This window comes from Cervus elaphus, chromosome 25, assembly GCF_910594005.1.
Source record: "Cervus elaphus chromosome 25, mCerEla1.1, whole genome shotgun sequence".
Taxonomy (NCBI): domain Eukaryota; kingdom Metazoa; phylum Chordata; class Mammalia; order Artiodactyla; family Cervidae; genus Cervus; species Cervus elaphus.
Genome location: NC_057839.1, coordinates 24478402 through 24492001, shown reverse-complemented (window position 1 = coordinate 24492001; position 13600 = coordinate 24478402). Strand labels below are relative to the sequence as shown.

Here is a 13600-nt window from a genome sequence, read left to right as displayed (position 1 = left end):
AGGGTGGCAGGGTTGTGCAGGCTCTTCATGGCTCAGTGAAGGCAGTTTACTCTAGGCCAAGAAGACCTTGTTCAGATGCAGGATCTGAACCCCAGATACGCAGAGACTAGTTAGACTCATGGTGGAGGGGGGTGATAGTGCAGTGTGTTTGTGGGATGGGGTAGGTTTGGGGTGCAGGTGAGAACATCAGCAGTAAAGGCAGCTGCAGCATAGTCAGGGTTCAGATGGTACATTTGATGTGTCTGTCTGAGTCAGAAGTAGGGTTGGGATGGGCTGGCTAGAACACAGATGAAGAGAGAAAAAGTTTGACAAAATGCAGCTGCCAAACAATCTGATCAGGCCAGCATTTGGTAACTGATCTCAGCTTGTTTCACATCTGGAAGATCAGTCTAGGAGGACAAAGGACAAGCAGCATGCAAACACCATCAGTCAAAGGTTGGAAAGGAGCCCTAGGTCAGGGTAAACACAGAGGCTTGAGCAGTAGGCGCAGGAGCCTGTCAGCTGCCTTTAGTCATGTGAGACTGGCCCTCAGGAGGAGGACGGCCAGTCCTTGAAAGAGGATGAGGCTTTTAGGCACCTGACCATCTGGGGACAGTCCAAAAGTCTAGGTACTAGGCATTCAAGATCCAGTCAAGGTGATCCAATCAAGTGGCCATCCAGTGAATTGCTGGCTTAAAGCGTATTTACAAGTTTGCTGCGTTGAGACACTGTTCTTGGGATATGTTTAAAAGCTAAACCTAAGGAAAGTGTTAAGAATCTCAGTGGTTAGAAGTGTCAAAACCCATAAACTCAAAATGGATTAAAGATCTAAATGTAAGACCAGAAACTATAAAACTCCTAGAGGAGAACATAGGCAAAACACTCTCTGACATAAATCACAGCAAGATCCTCTATGACCCACCTCCCAGAATATTGGAAATAAAAGCAAAACTAAACAAATGGGACCTAATGAAACTTAAAAGCTTTTGCACTACAAAGGAAACTATAAGTAAGGTGAAAAGACAGCCCTCAGATTGGGAGAAAATAATAGCAAATGAAGAAACAGACAAAGGATTAATCTCAAAAATATACAAGCAACTCCTGCAGCTCAATTCCAGAAAAATAAATGACCCAATCAAAAAATGGGCCAAAGAACTAAACAGACATTTCTCCAAGGAAGACATACAGATGGCTAACAAACACATGAAAAGATGCTCAACATCACTCATTATTAGAGAAATGCAAATCAAAACCACAATGAGGTACCATTACACGCCAGTCGGGATGGCTGCTATCCAAAAGTCTACAAGCAATAAATGCTGGAGAGGGTGTGGAGAAAAGGGAACCCTCTTACACTGTTGGTGGGAATGCAAGCTAGTACAGCCACTATGGAAAACAGTGTGGAGATTTCTTAAAAAACTGGAAATAGAACTGCCATATGACCCAGCAATCCCACTTCTGGGCATACACACTGAGGAAACCAGATCTGAAAGAGGCACGTGTACCCCAATGTTCATCGCAGCACTGTTTATAATAGCCAGGACATGGAAGCAACCTAGATGCCCATCAGCAGATGAATGGATAAGGAAGCTGTGGTACATATACACCATGGAATATTACTCAGCCATTAAAAAGAATTCATTTGAACCAGTCCTAATGAGATGGATGAAGCTGGAGCCCATTATACAGAGTGAAGTAAGCCAGAAAGATAAAGAACATTACAGCATACTAACACATATATATGGAATTTAGAAAGGTGATAACGATAACCCTATATGCAAAACAGAAAAAGAGACACAGAAATACAGAACAGACTTTTGAACTCTGTGGGAGAAGGTGAGGGTGGGATATTTCAAAAGAACAGCATGTATATTATCTATGGTGAAACAGATCACCAGCCCAGGTGGGATGCATGAGACAAGTGCTCGGGCCTGGTGCACTGGGAAGACCCAGAGGAATCGGGTGGAGAGGGAGGTGGGAGGGGGGATCGGGATGGGGAATAAGTATAAATCTATGGCTGATTCATATCAATGTATGACAAAACACTGAAAAAAAAAAAAGAGAAAACAAATGTGATGACTAAAAATCAAATTATAAAAATAAATAAATAAATAAATAAATAAAAATAAAAATAAAAATTAAAAAAAAAAACAAAAAAAAAGAAGTGTCAAAACCCTAGCAAAGCCCGGTTTTTCATAGACAGGTTTATTAGTCAGGGTGCTCCAGAAACAGAACTGATTGTGTGTGTGTTTGCGTGCATGCTCACGTGTGTGTGTATATAGAATTATTCTAAGGAATGTAACTGATGGTGGCTGGAAAGTCCAAAATCTTTATGGTGGGCCAGAAGGCAGACCCAGGGAAGAACCAATGTGCAAGTCAGTCTGTTGGCAGAATTCCTTGTTGCTCATTTGTGCTCTCCTCAGCTTCATCCTGGATTTTTTTTACTGTTATTTTAAAAATCCTTTCGTTATTGTTCACCTTATGTAAACAACATATTCACTTCTGCCCCGCACCCTAGTCTTTATCCTCTAGTTTTTCAGCCACTCTTCCTCACTTCCCACTCTTTTCACATCTTTCCCTTATTATCTCTATTGTTTCTGTGACACTCAGCTCAAAATCCCATTTTTATTCATCCTTTGATGCATAGATGACGACTCTTCCCACAGGGTTTAGGCCTTTGAAGAAAAGGACTAGGTCAAACTTTTCTGCACATTTGTTTATACTGTAGTGTCAGCTGTGAAAGAGCAGACCATTGCTCCTCCACTCTCAAAGAAATCGTTTTATAAGGAGACCATGAATGTAATCGTGTTAGTGGAAATATCTTGCATGGCATAAACATTATCTAACTCATTGGCAATAGCCAATTAAGAAACTCTTCATATTAAGATAAGAAATGTTGTTCTGTGTTTTAGGTTTTAGTTCAGTTCTTCATTTTATTCTGTTGAAAGGAAAAGTGAAATTGCAAAACAAATGTGATTTAAAGAATACAGTAAAATATAGAAGTGTTCCCTAAAAGCCTACTTTACTTTTATTCTTCGGATGTATTGAATTTTCCTTTTCCTTCTTGTCTTGTGCCTCTGACTACTCTGGCTCTCAATGATGACAAAATGCTTACTTCCTATGATGATTAAATTGCCACACATTTTTATAATAGATCAAAGCCTAATGTTTTCAAGATCTGATTTGGTGATAGTTTCCTGGGGGAAAGGGTCTCTGTTTAAACAGAATTATTAAAAGGGCTCCTTGGATCAGTTATGAGCCCAAGACTTTCTTTAATTCAAGTTTCAAAACCAGATTATATGATGCATTTTAATTTCAGAAACCAAGCCCTCTAAAAATGTGAACGCCACTGTAATTATAAGATACTAGGAGATCACAAAGTAAATAGTAAGCATACGTTCTTTGTCTTTTTTTTTTTTTTACTGTACCAATAGATTTAAGAAATACATGCAGAATTGCTTCAAAGAATATAATATCCTAATATTAATTTATAGAAAACACCATGTCACAACCAGAAATACTGGTGTATTACACATTTTTAGAGATGACCCTGCAATCAGTTCAGTTCAGTCGCTCAGTAGTGTCTGACTCCTTGCGACCCCATGAACTGCAGCACGCCAGGCCAGGCCTCCCTGTCCATCACCAACACCTGGAGTCCACCCAAACCCATGTCCATCGAGTCGGTGATGCCATCCAACCATCTCATCCTCTGTCGTCCCCTTCTCCTCCTGCCCTCAATCTTTCCCAGCGTCAGGGTCTTTTCCAATGAGTCAGCTCTTTGCATCAGGACCCTGCAGTAACCTTGCCTTAAAAAAGGTGTTCTTGCCTTAAAAGAAGGGCTGCAGGTAGAATCTTGTCTTGATGACGATTCCAGCTTCCTATCTCCTATCTCTGGGCCCCAATTCTCTTGCCTCCTCCTTTCACACTTTCACTGTAAATGTAAATCACTATCAGTCTGAAAGAAGGGATGAAAGTTTGATCACACTCCTCCCATAGGATATTGTCCCACTTTAGCAGAATTTCTGGTAACCAGACCCTTTCAAGTCTACCTTGAAAGCCCTGCAGGTTTCTCTCTCACCATTTCCTCCTTATAATTTATAATTCAACCTCAAAATGAGGAATATGTTGCCATTTTGTGAACATATGATGAACTCTTGTCTCCAGGCCTTGGCAAAGCCCATTCCCAAACTCTAATTCTCCTCTCATCCAATCTTAATCTATGTCAGTAGTTCTTATTCCTGTCTTTACCACCCAGGATGCTCAAGAAACAGCAAGAAATCCATCAAACAAACCAATATCTGGGCTCCACCCACCACCAGTTACATCTGATGTCAAAATTTATTGGAATCTTTTTGTGTCAGCTAATGTGTATTGATGGTTAAGAATTCCTGAAACTAAGTTTTTCTTTTCTTGAGGAATTCTACTTGTCATCTCTCTCTTCCACCAGGAAGTCTTTATTAGATTTCCCAAAACTAGGTAAGAGCTATTTATTTATGTGGTATTATGGTATTTTATTTCTTATGGTGCTATTAATTTTATTATTTAAAATGTATCTACTGGTGACAGCCATGTGCAGGCACGGTGCTACCTGCTTGGGTAATTGAGGAAGGGAGGAGGGGGCAGGGGAGGGCAAAGATGACAGTTATTTGTAGAGCATGTGTTGTCTTTATATTTCTCATCCCTTCCTAAGGTTCCTATGCTCCTCCAGGAAGCACCATGCCGTTTCTACGTGACTGAAATGATTGCATAGTGTCTTCTATATTTGCTTATTTGTTTTAACTTAAGTGTTTCTTTTATTCTGTAGCATTCAGCAGAGTAAAATATTCAGAGTAATTGTTTATAAATTGTGTTACTAGAAAATTTGAATAATTTTATGATGGCACATGACCCATCCTTTAGATCGGTGGCTCAGATGGTAAAGAATCTACCTGCAATGCAGGAGACACAGGAGATGCTGTTTCAATCCCTGGGTTGGGAAAAGCCCCTGGAGAAGGGAATGGCAACCCACTCCAGTATTCTTGCCTGGAGAATCCCATGGACAGGGGAGGCTGGCCTGCTACAGTCTATGGGGTCGCAAAGAGTCAGTCATAACTGAGCAATTAACACTTTCACCTAGATTCCTTTAGAGATTTAAATGTGGGAAAATAAGCCCATGTTGGGGGTTTATTTCATATATTTTATCTCTCATTAGAAAAATTCACAAGCAAATCACCATAGATTAAATCTGCCTGCTTTTTTTTGATAAACAGTACTTGAAAGAAGTCTCTGTGAGTCTTAAGTTAAAGAAAGCTGAGAGAATACAATTACTTTGCTCCTAACTGAATACAGAACTGAGTAGAGATTTTTGACAACTGGACTATAAGCTGAAAGTCTGAATGTGCTGGATGTTTTAAATCTGCCTCTCCTGACTCATTCTCTACCCTTTTCTATCTTGCTCTGTCCACAGGAGAGGTTGAAATCTAAGGGACAGGCCTTCTTGCCCTCTAGCTTTCTTTGGGGATTGGCCTGGGCGAGAAGGAAGCAGGACATTGGAGGGTGAGAAGAGAGATAAATTGTGGTTTTTGCCTCAGCGCCCTCCCTGCCAGACCCATGGCTGGTGGGGCCTTTGTTCCTCCACTAAGTACCATAGCCCCTCTAGAGGGGCCCTTTACTACAATCTCACCAGATTCTAGTAACCACTCTAGAGGTAGGAATGTTTCCTCAGCCCATCGCTGTTGGTAACTCTGAGTTGCTACACCATCTTGTCTGTACGGGTGGTGTGGTGTGCCAGTCAGCATCATGTCAGCACTGAGATACTCGTTCTACCAGTTGCTAAGGAAGTTGCCCTTAGTCAAGAGAACCATCTGGACCAAGTTTCCCAGTAGGCAGCCAGCAACCAATGGCGGGTCTACTTGGAGAGTGTAAGGACCCGGCCTTCTTGCCTAAGAAGGCATAATGTTGAAGGGCTGTACAAGGTCCAGAGCTCATGTGAGACAGACCAGAATCTTTGCAGTGACTGCATCAGGGTTTGGCTCCTGCTTCTACCCAAACTTGCTTCCTTCACCCTCACAGGTGTTGATCCCAAGGGCACTCCCTAGTAAATTTCCTGCAAGAAAATCTTCGTCTCAGACTCCACTTCCCTCAAGACACTACCCACACCTTTTGTAAGAGTCTTTTCACTAAATCCTCTTTAATCATCCACTCTGAGTGTGCTATTTATTTCCTGCCCAGATGCTGACAGATATACTCATTGTTTTCAAATCAGAGCATCTGATAAAATCCTAATTTGCTCTACCTACAAATTGCTTTCAGCAAAATTTGTGGATACAATGTGAGGAAATTGTTCTTGGTTAATCTCTATAATATTAACCAGATCAAGGAAGAACTTGTTAATAAAGAAGAGGTAGAAACCTGGCATAAATGTCTTAGTCATTTTAAAGCTTATACCAATATACCAATATTGAAATTTGTACCAAAACTTATTTTGGATTTAACTTTTGGAAATAATTTTTAAAGGTGAGCATTGTTTTATAACCATAGTCCCCAGAGTGGAGTGATTTTTAGGAGAACTAACAGGCTAGTGAAAGCAAAATTCTGGTAATATAATTTCTGGTAATATAATTATAAACCACCTTGATGGGGAAGAGAGGAGAAATTTATCTTAATAAATATTTAGCACATAATTGGTACTCAGTAAATATTGAAAGAATATATGAATAAAATCCATGTCATTCTATAGTGGCTCTCTGATAAACTCAAATAAAGAAAGAAATATAATCAAACAATAGAAGAAATACACCCAACAAAAAGTAATATGAAAGCTTGGAAAGGATCTATGAAATAAGGATTTAATATTTATGGCTTAGGACAGATGGTAAATGACAGAGGGAGAAAATGGCAGAATTACACAAGTCTTCTTTTGTTTTTACTTTTTCTTTTTAACAAACAAAATAACCTTTAGAAAGAGTAGCATATATGTGTTTTATTTGTGAAGTAAAGTGTCTAATATGGTCAGATAAATTAAGAGCACAACTTACATGCTTTCAATAAATACAAATTTTAAACTAAGACAGTTTGCATCTAAGACTGAAGTTTCAGTCTCATGGGAAACTGTGGAGTCACCTTCACAGGGATATTTGAAGGGAATCCTTCATTGGGCAATAAGTTGGATAAACAATTCATGATGTCTCTCCTAATTCGTGAGTTCTATTATTTGAAATTTTTTCCCACACTTGGGTGGGAGACATTATTCAATTATAAAGCATTCCTTTCCTCTTAAAATGTAACTGAGGAGGTTGCACTATTTGAATGAGGGAAAGCTTAGGTAAGATATCTTGAGAAAAGGATCAAAGACTACCACAAAACTAGCCAGACCAAGTAGCTACATATAGTTCTGTTGTTGTTATTGTGATCAAAGATTTAGTTTTAAAAAGTTAAATCATTTTATTACTATGATAATTAGGAAAACTTAACTGATTTAGAATTAGCAACAGGAATATCTTACACTGAGTTGTCATGATTCAGATATTTGGTCTATGGAATAATAACAACAACAATAAGTTCTACATGTTTACATAAAGCTAAGAAAAATTTATGTTTTGAATTAATTGTCTGGACTGAGTCAACGTTCAGTATAGTATAATCACAGTCTTAAACAAGAAAATCAGGGAAAATTTTTTTGTCAAATAATTGTGGGAGATTACTGACTTGATAAAACAACTGATTATTTTTTTTCACACTTGAACTAGTTGTGACACCATTTCAGAAATTATTTTCGTTCTGTGTAATGACCAGCTATTTTCCGTGATCTCCTGGGAGCACAAGGAAAACGGGCTTCAGTTGCACAAGGCAACTTTCTAGTCAGCAAAGTTCTGAGATCTAGATTACAGTAATAAGAGTGTTTGCAAATTGTTTCCCCTGGATGCCTTAGAAAACAGACAAGTGCCTGTCTGTCTTGGATGGCGTAACTGCAGCCCTGGGCTGCCCTGTGTGGGGTCTGAGCTTGCTGACCTCATGGACGTCCAGAGCTACAGCGTGGTAGCTTTACTATTAGAGGGATAGAGAATCAACAGTAAAAATCAGTTTCTGTGTCTTGAGAAGAAAGAGTAACCCAGTTAGGAACCAAGTGGCTTGCTTTGGCTAAGATATTTGTGTGAATAAATTCCTGCTTTCCTCATGGTGGAATAGAAGGGATATTATGCTTCCTATTTTACAAATCTAATAATCAGCATTTGAGTTTGGTATCCTCACTCCACGTCTGTATCAGTTATAGACTGTTCATCTCTTGAGGTAAAAGAAGCTTTTTTGGTTTCTTTTTTTCCTTGTTTAATTTTGGGAAGGAATCAGAATGACCTTTAACCCTGGACACACACTCCCAAGGTATTTTTAAGAGGCAGCCAGGGATAGACAGTGTAACTTTTGACAGCCTGCTGACCTCTGCATGACCCACAATAGAACCCCCTGAAAACGTGGAGGCTGCATTTCTGTGCCCGGAGTTCAGCTGGTGACTCACCAGGGATCAGGCAAACATGACTAATTCCAAGTCGCAAATAAATGTGAATCTCTCTTGTCTTTGGCCTTCTTCAAGTCTTTATGGAAGCAGAATGGCACCCATTCTCTGGCCATATGTTTCCTTTACATGAATCTCAACAAATGGTGTGTCACATTGAAGATAATGTGGTTAATCTACATTCTTACCCTGAAAAATAGCATAGAACTAAATGGGAAGGAAAATGTTTACACACACATACATACACAGAAAACACATCACATTCTGTATTCTGATGGCATATAATGACTTGTCCATCTTGCCCTTGAATCTAATAAATTGGTCTTTGTAACCAGAGAAATAATATTCTTTCTCTGTCTAAAGGGACACGGGGAAAATATCTCAGCTAAAAAATAGTCACAGCAACATATGGGCTTCTGGGAACAGTGTTACAAAGACAGGCCCACTCAAGGGCATCGCTTCCTCAAGTCCAGCCAGCAGGGCAGGGCCCCATGCCCTCCTTGGCAGAAATTGCAGGAGGAATTTGAATCTGCATGCTCAGTCGCTCAGTTGTGTCCAACTCTTTGTGACCCCATGGACTGTAGTCCTCCAGGCTCCTCTGTCCACGGGATTTTCCAGTCAAGAATACTGGAGTGGGTTGCCCTTTTGTCCTCCAGGGAATTTTCCCAACCCAGAGTTTGAACTTGAGTCTTTTGCATTTCCTGCATTGGCAGGAGGATTCTATACCACTAGAACCACCTGCGAAGCCCTAATTTGAATCTAAGTTTTAGTTGCTCAGTAGTGTCTGACTCTGTGATCCCATGGACTATAGCCTGCCAGGCTCCTCAGTCCATGGGTTTCTCCAGGCAAGAATACTGGAGTGAGTAGCCATTCCCTTCTCCAGAGGATCTTCCTGACACAGGGGTCAAACCCCAGTCTCCTGTGTCTCAGGAGGACTCTTTACCATCTGAGTCACCAGGGAAGCCCTCTCTAACCGAGCAGTGGAGCAGGGGTCTGGAGTGGCAGCCTTCCAGTGTTTCTTATGCCAGGAAAGTGCCCCCAAACAAACCCAGACTGTCAGAGTCCCTGGGTCTGTCTGTCTCCTCTTCATCAGCACATCAGCTCTTAGTGGGTGCAAATCCAGGAGTGATGGGTGAGAAATGGGTGGTGGGTGGCTGCGCTTCCACAGTGAGAAGGTGGAGGGAGGGAGCCTCCCTGATGGGGCCTTTCTCAGCCGACACATACTCCTATGTAACAAGTGCACTTTCAGGTAAAAGTAATAGTGTCCTACTCAGGTGACAGTGGAGACTCTTTACTTTTGCTTTTGACAGGGAAGCCATGTAGTCTGCACAACAGAGATTCGGTTGCATACAAAACCTAGAACTAGAAACCCCTGTAGCTGCGTCATGAACCATAAATTCCCCACAGGAATGCAGATGCAGGGCTCTGATTCATTCCTCTTGTAAGACTTCAGGCCCACAAAGACTGTCAGAGGTCCTTGGGGACTAGGCGAAGGGGAAGTTTATGAGCCTTCATTGCTCTGCCTCTCCCCTATCCTCCTAAGGCTCTGTGTGGAAATAGAGGCCAGGCATCTGACAGGTAGGATCTGGACTCCTTGCCAGATAGCTCTCCCAGCGCTTGTCCCTGGCACTTCTGCTGAACGCATGCCTTAAAGAGCGGCCATTCTCTCTGGGGTGTGTGTGTGTGTGTGTGTGTGTGTGTGTGTGTGTGTGTGTGTGTGTTAGTCACTCAGTCATGTCCGACTCTCTGCTACCCCATGGGCTATAAACTGCCAGGCTCCTCTGTCCATGGAATTTTCCAGTCAAGGAAGCTGGAGTGGGTTGCCATTCCCTTCTCCAGGGGATCTTCCCTACCCAGGGATCAAACCTGGGTCTCCTTAATTGCAGGCAGATTCTTTACCGTCTGAGCCACCAGATAAGTCCTTTGACCAAATAAAATCTAAACCAAGAATTTTACCTTGCAGACCATTTGCTCTCTGCCTTTATGAGATAATAGTACTCACAACCCCTCTGCCTTGAACTTTCTGGAGAGATAGAAAATGAAAGCATTGATACTTCTAATACTGTTGGTCTACCAAAAGTAAACCTCACTAGCAATTCCAGAGTCTCTAAAACAGAGCAGGGTAATCTACCAAACTCATTTAAAGAAATTCTTCATATTGTCTAGAAAGTTAAATATGTATATTTTCCTCAAGAATTCTTTAAAATTTTTTTAATATATTTTACTTTCTATCTTTAATTGGAGGATAATTGCTTTACAAGGTTGTGTTAATTTCTACTGTACAATGTGAATCAGCTCTAAGTATACATATATCCAGGCTTCCCAGGTGGTGCTAGTGGTAAAGAACCCACCTCCCAATGCAGGATACATAAGAGATGCCAGCTTAATACCTGAGTCAGGTAGATCTCCTGGAAGAAGGCATGACAACCCTCTCCAATATTTTTGCCTGGAGAATCCCATGGACAAAGGAGCCAGGTGGTCTGCAGTCCATAGCGTCGCAAAGAGTTGGACATGACTGAAATGACTTAGCACGCATGCACGCATACATATATCCCCTCCTTCTTGAGCCCCCCCTCCCACCCTTCTGGGTCATCACAGAGAGGGTGTCTTTTCTCCAGTTGCCAGTCAAGATGCACATTCACTCTCCTTCCTGGTGCACTTGTGAACACCGAGGCCAACTAAGGAACACAGCCGTGACACGTGCGGGTTGTGGCGCAGCCAGGGTCACAAGCCCAGCCCTCTACCTGGTTCCCTAGCTTCCTGGGCTTGGGAGCTTCACCTTCTGGGTTGAGATTGGCTGCTTTTCTTGTTTATCTTGTTTCTTGACATCCTCCTGTCACATCAAAATTGTTTTGTTTTCCTTCTGACTTAAAAAATTATTAATAAACTTGGCTTGCATTCAAGGAAGATAAGCAAGCCAGGATGAGTGTCTATTCAAGTCTGGGGCCTATAATTTTGTCTGATGCACCCACTGGGCTGCAGTCTCACAGGAAGGATGAGTCTTCCATATGCAGGGGTATATAAATAGCAAGGCTTTGTGATATGGGAGCAGCAGCCTAAAATAGCTGAACTGGAAGATGTTATGATAATGCTATTTTTTAGGTTTATACATCTGTGCAGAGTGCAGCATCTTAGTATGTGTGCCTAATGTGTTAACCAAATGCCTTGCAGGCAGGGGTTGGTATTGTCTGGAGGGGAGCAAGAGTGGTAACAAAGTCTCAGTGCGTTGGTATGCAGAGGAGCAGAAGTTAGGCAAGGAGTCACAATGCTGGGGAAGCCGGATAGCATCCTTCAAACCATTCAATCTGATTGCTAGCTAGACATGCCATGAAAAAAGGGAGAAAAGGAATCTTAAACGCTTACGTGCCAGATGGCTAAAATCTAAGTAACAGTTTTCTATTGTGCAGGGCTGTTCATTTGTCAACCCTAGGAATTTATCTCTTAAGAACTTCCTCTCCAGTTAAGTTTTACTCCAGTTGATTTTGGAGTGGGGAGGATGGAGTCTAGTCACTGGCCAGCCATGAGATAGACGATAGACAGAGTGTGTTTGGATGGAATACAGAGGCCAAAGTCACTTTTTTTTTTTTAGTATAATAGATTACTGTTTGGAGTGTAAGAGGGGATCTTTATGTTAATACCATTTTTCCTCCTTAATTCTTTTTTATGGCCTGTATTTATTGTTTGTGTGCTGTTTAGTAGACTACCACACTGAACTCTGCAGAGTGAGGTATTCATTTTTCACTACAGTATTTTTATAAGAAACTCATCCAGTTTTATTGGTGAGAGAGTCCCACACAATGATTTTGACTATAAAAGTGAAGCTTTTTGTCTTTTTTTCTGTAGATTTTGTATGTACACACACACACACACACACACACACACACACACACACACACACACACACACACACACACACACACACACACACACACACACACACACACACACACACACACACACACACACACACACACACACACACACACACTCTACTCACCACATCTTTTCCAAGATCCAGAGGCAACATCTCCAGTAGCGATTTGAGTTTATAACTTAATCTAAACACAGAAAAGAAACTGAGAATAAAAAGGCTAGATATCCCTCAGTGTGGCAAATAAGTCTTCACTTAGGTAAGTCACAAAGTCATAGGAAAGTGATTTTGGTCTCTGATGACTCATGAACCTCAAACTGAAAGGTACACATTCTCTGCTGTGCTGGGGCTTCCTTGCATTGTTTTGGGACATCTCTATGGGAACTAGTGCTCAGACCTTAGTAAAATTCACAGACCTCCCTGTGGCCCAAAGAACTCCTTAGTCCAGTGGATGGAAAGCTAAGTTTAGATGAATAGCTTGGGAGCCTTATTGTAGCTCAGAGATGTGATAAGAACAGGGGAAGGAGTGATTAAGAGAGCTGTGAATAATGCCTGCATTTTAATAGGAAGTCCAATTAGATCCTGATTATTTTAATGTGGAGGTGTTTTTAAAGATCAAACTATAAATAGGAAACACATCATTTTGAAAGAGAAGCCCTGATCTTTGTTAAGAAAATGAACTCAGTCCTAGAAACTGTGACTTTATATTTTGGCAGAATGACTTATTTTTTCATAGTTTTTATTAGGGAAAATTCCTCTGGAATTTCACAAGTATACCTTTTGGGAAAAAATATTTATTCTACCTATTAGCCACAATCAGTGCCAAGGCAGATTTCATTGTATACTAAATTAAGAAAAAAAACATAAGAATTGTTTCCTTGTGTACTAAATTAAGAAACATGATGTTTCTTGTTTAAGAAACATTAAACAAATTGTTCTATTAAGTTTAAAACATCATGGAATTTGTTCAAGATTTTATTTATGTTCAAGTGTTTTTAATATGGGTTGCTAATTACACGTATTCATTTTTTAAAATTGAATTTGGCTAATATTGAGCCCTATCCCATATAATAGATAAAGTAAGCTAAAATTAAGGTTTTGGAATTCATACTTCCTATAACTTCAAATCATTGTTTTAAACTGTTTATATTGCAGCGCCTGAATATTTAACACATTCTTAGTGCATTTCTTTCTCAGCTTCCTGAATAAAAGGTACTGAGTAAACTAATCGGGGATTTAAAACAAAGGAAATATATTTTCCA

The 13600-nt window shown here is 40.6% G+C and overlaps 1 long non-coding RNA gene across 1 annotated transcript in view; it reads left to right on the top strand.

The window, feature by feature from the left end:
* The first annotated feature begins 9976 nt into the window (after nt 1-9976).
* Nucleotides 9977-13600, top strand: part of LOC122683954 — a 250525-nt gene continuing 246901 nt past the window's right edge. The window contains exon 1 of the long non-coding RNA XR_006337876.1: nt 9977-10045. This is a non-coding gene — a long non-coding RNA (uncharacterized LOC122683954). The remainder of the gene's footprint in view (nt 10046-13600) is intronic.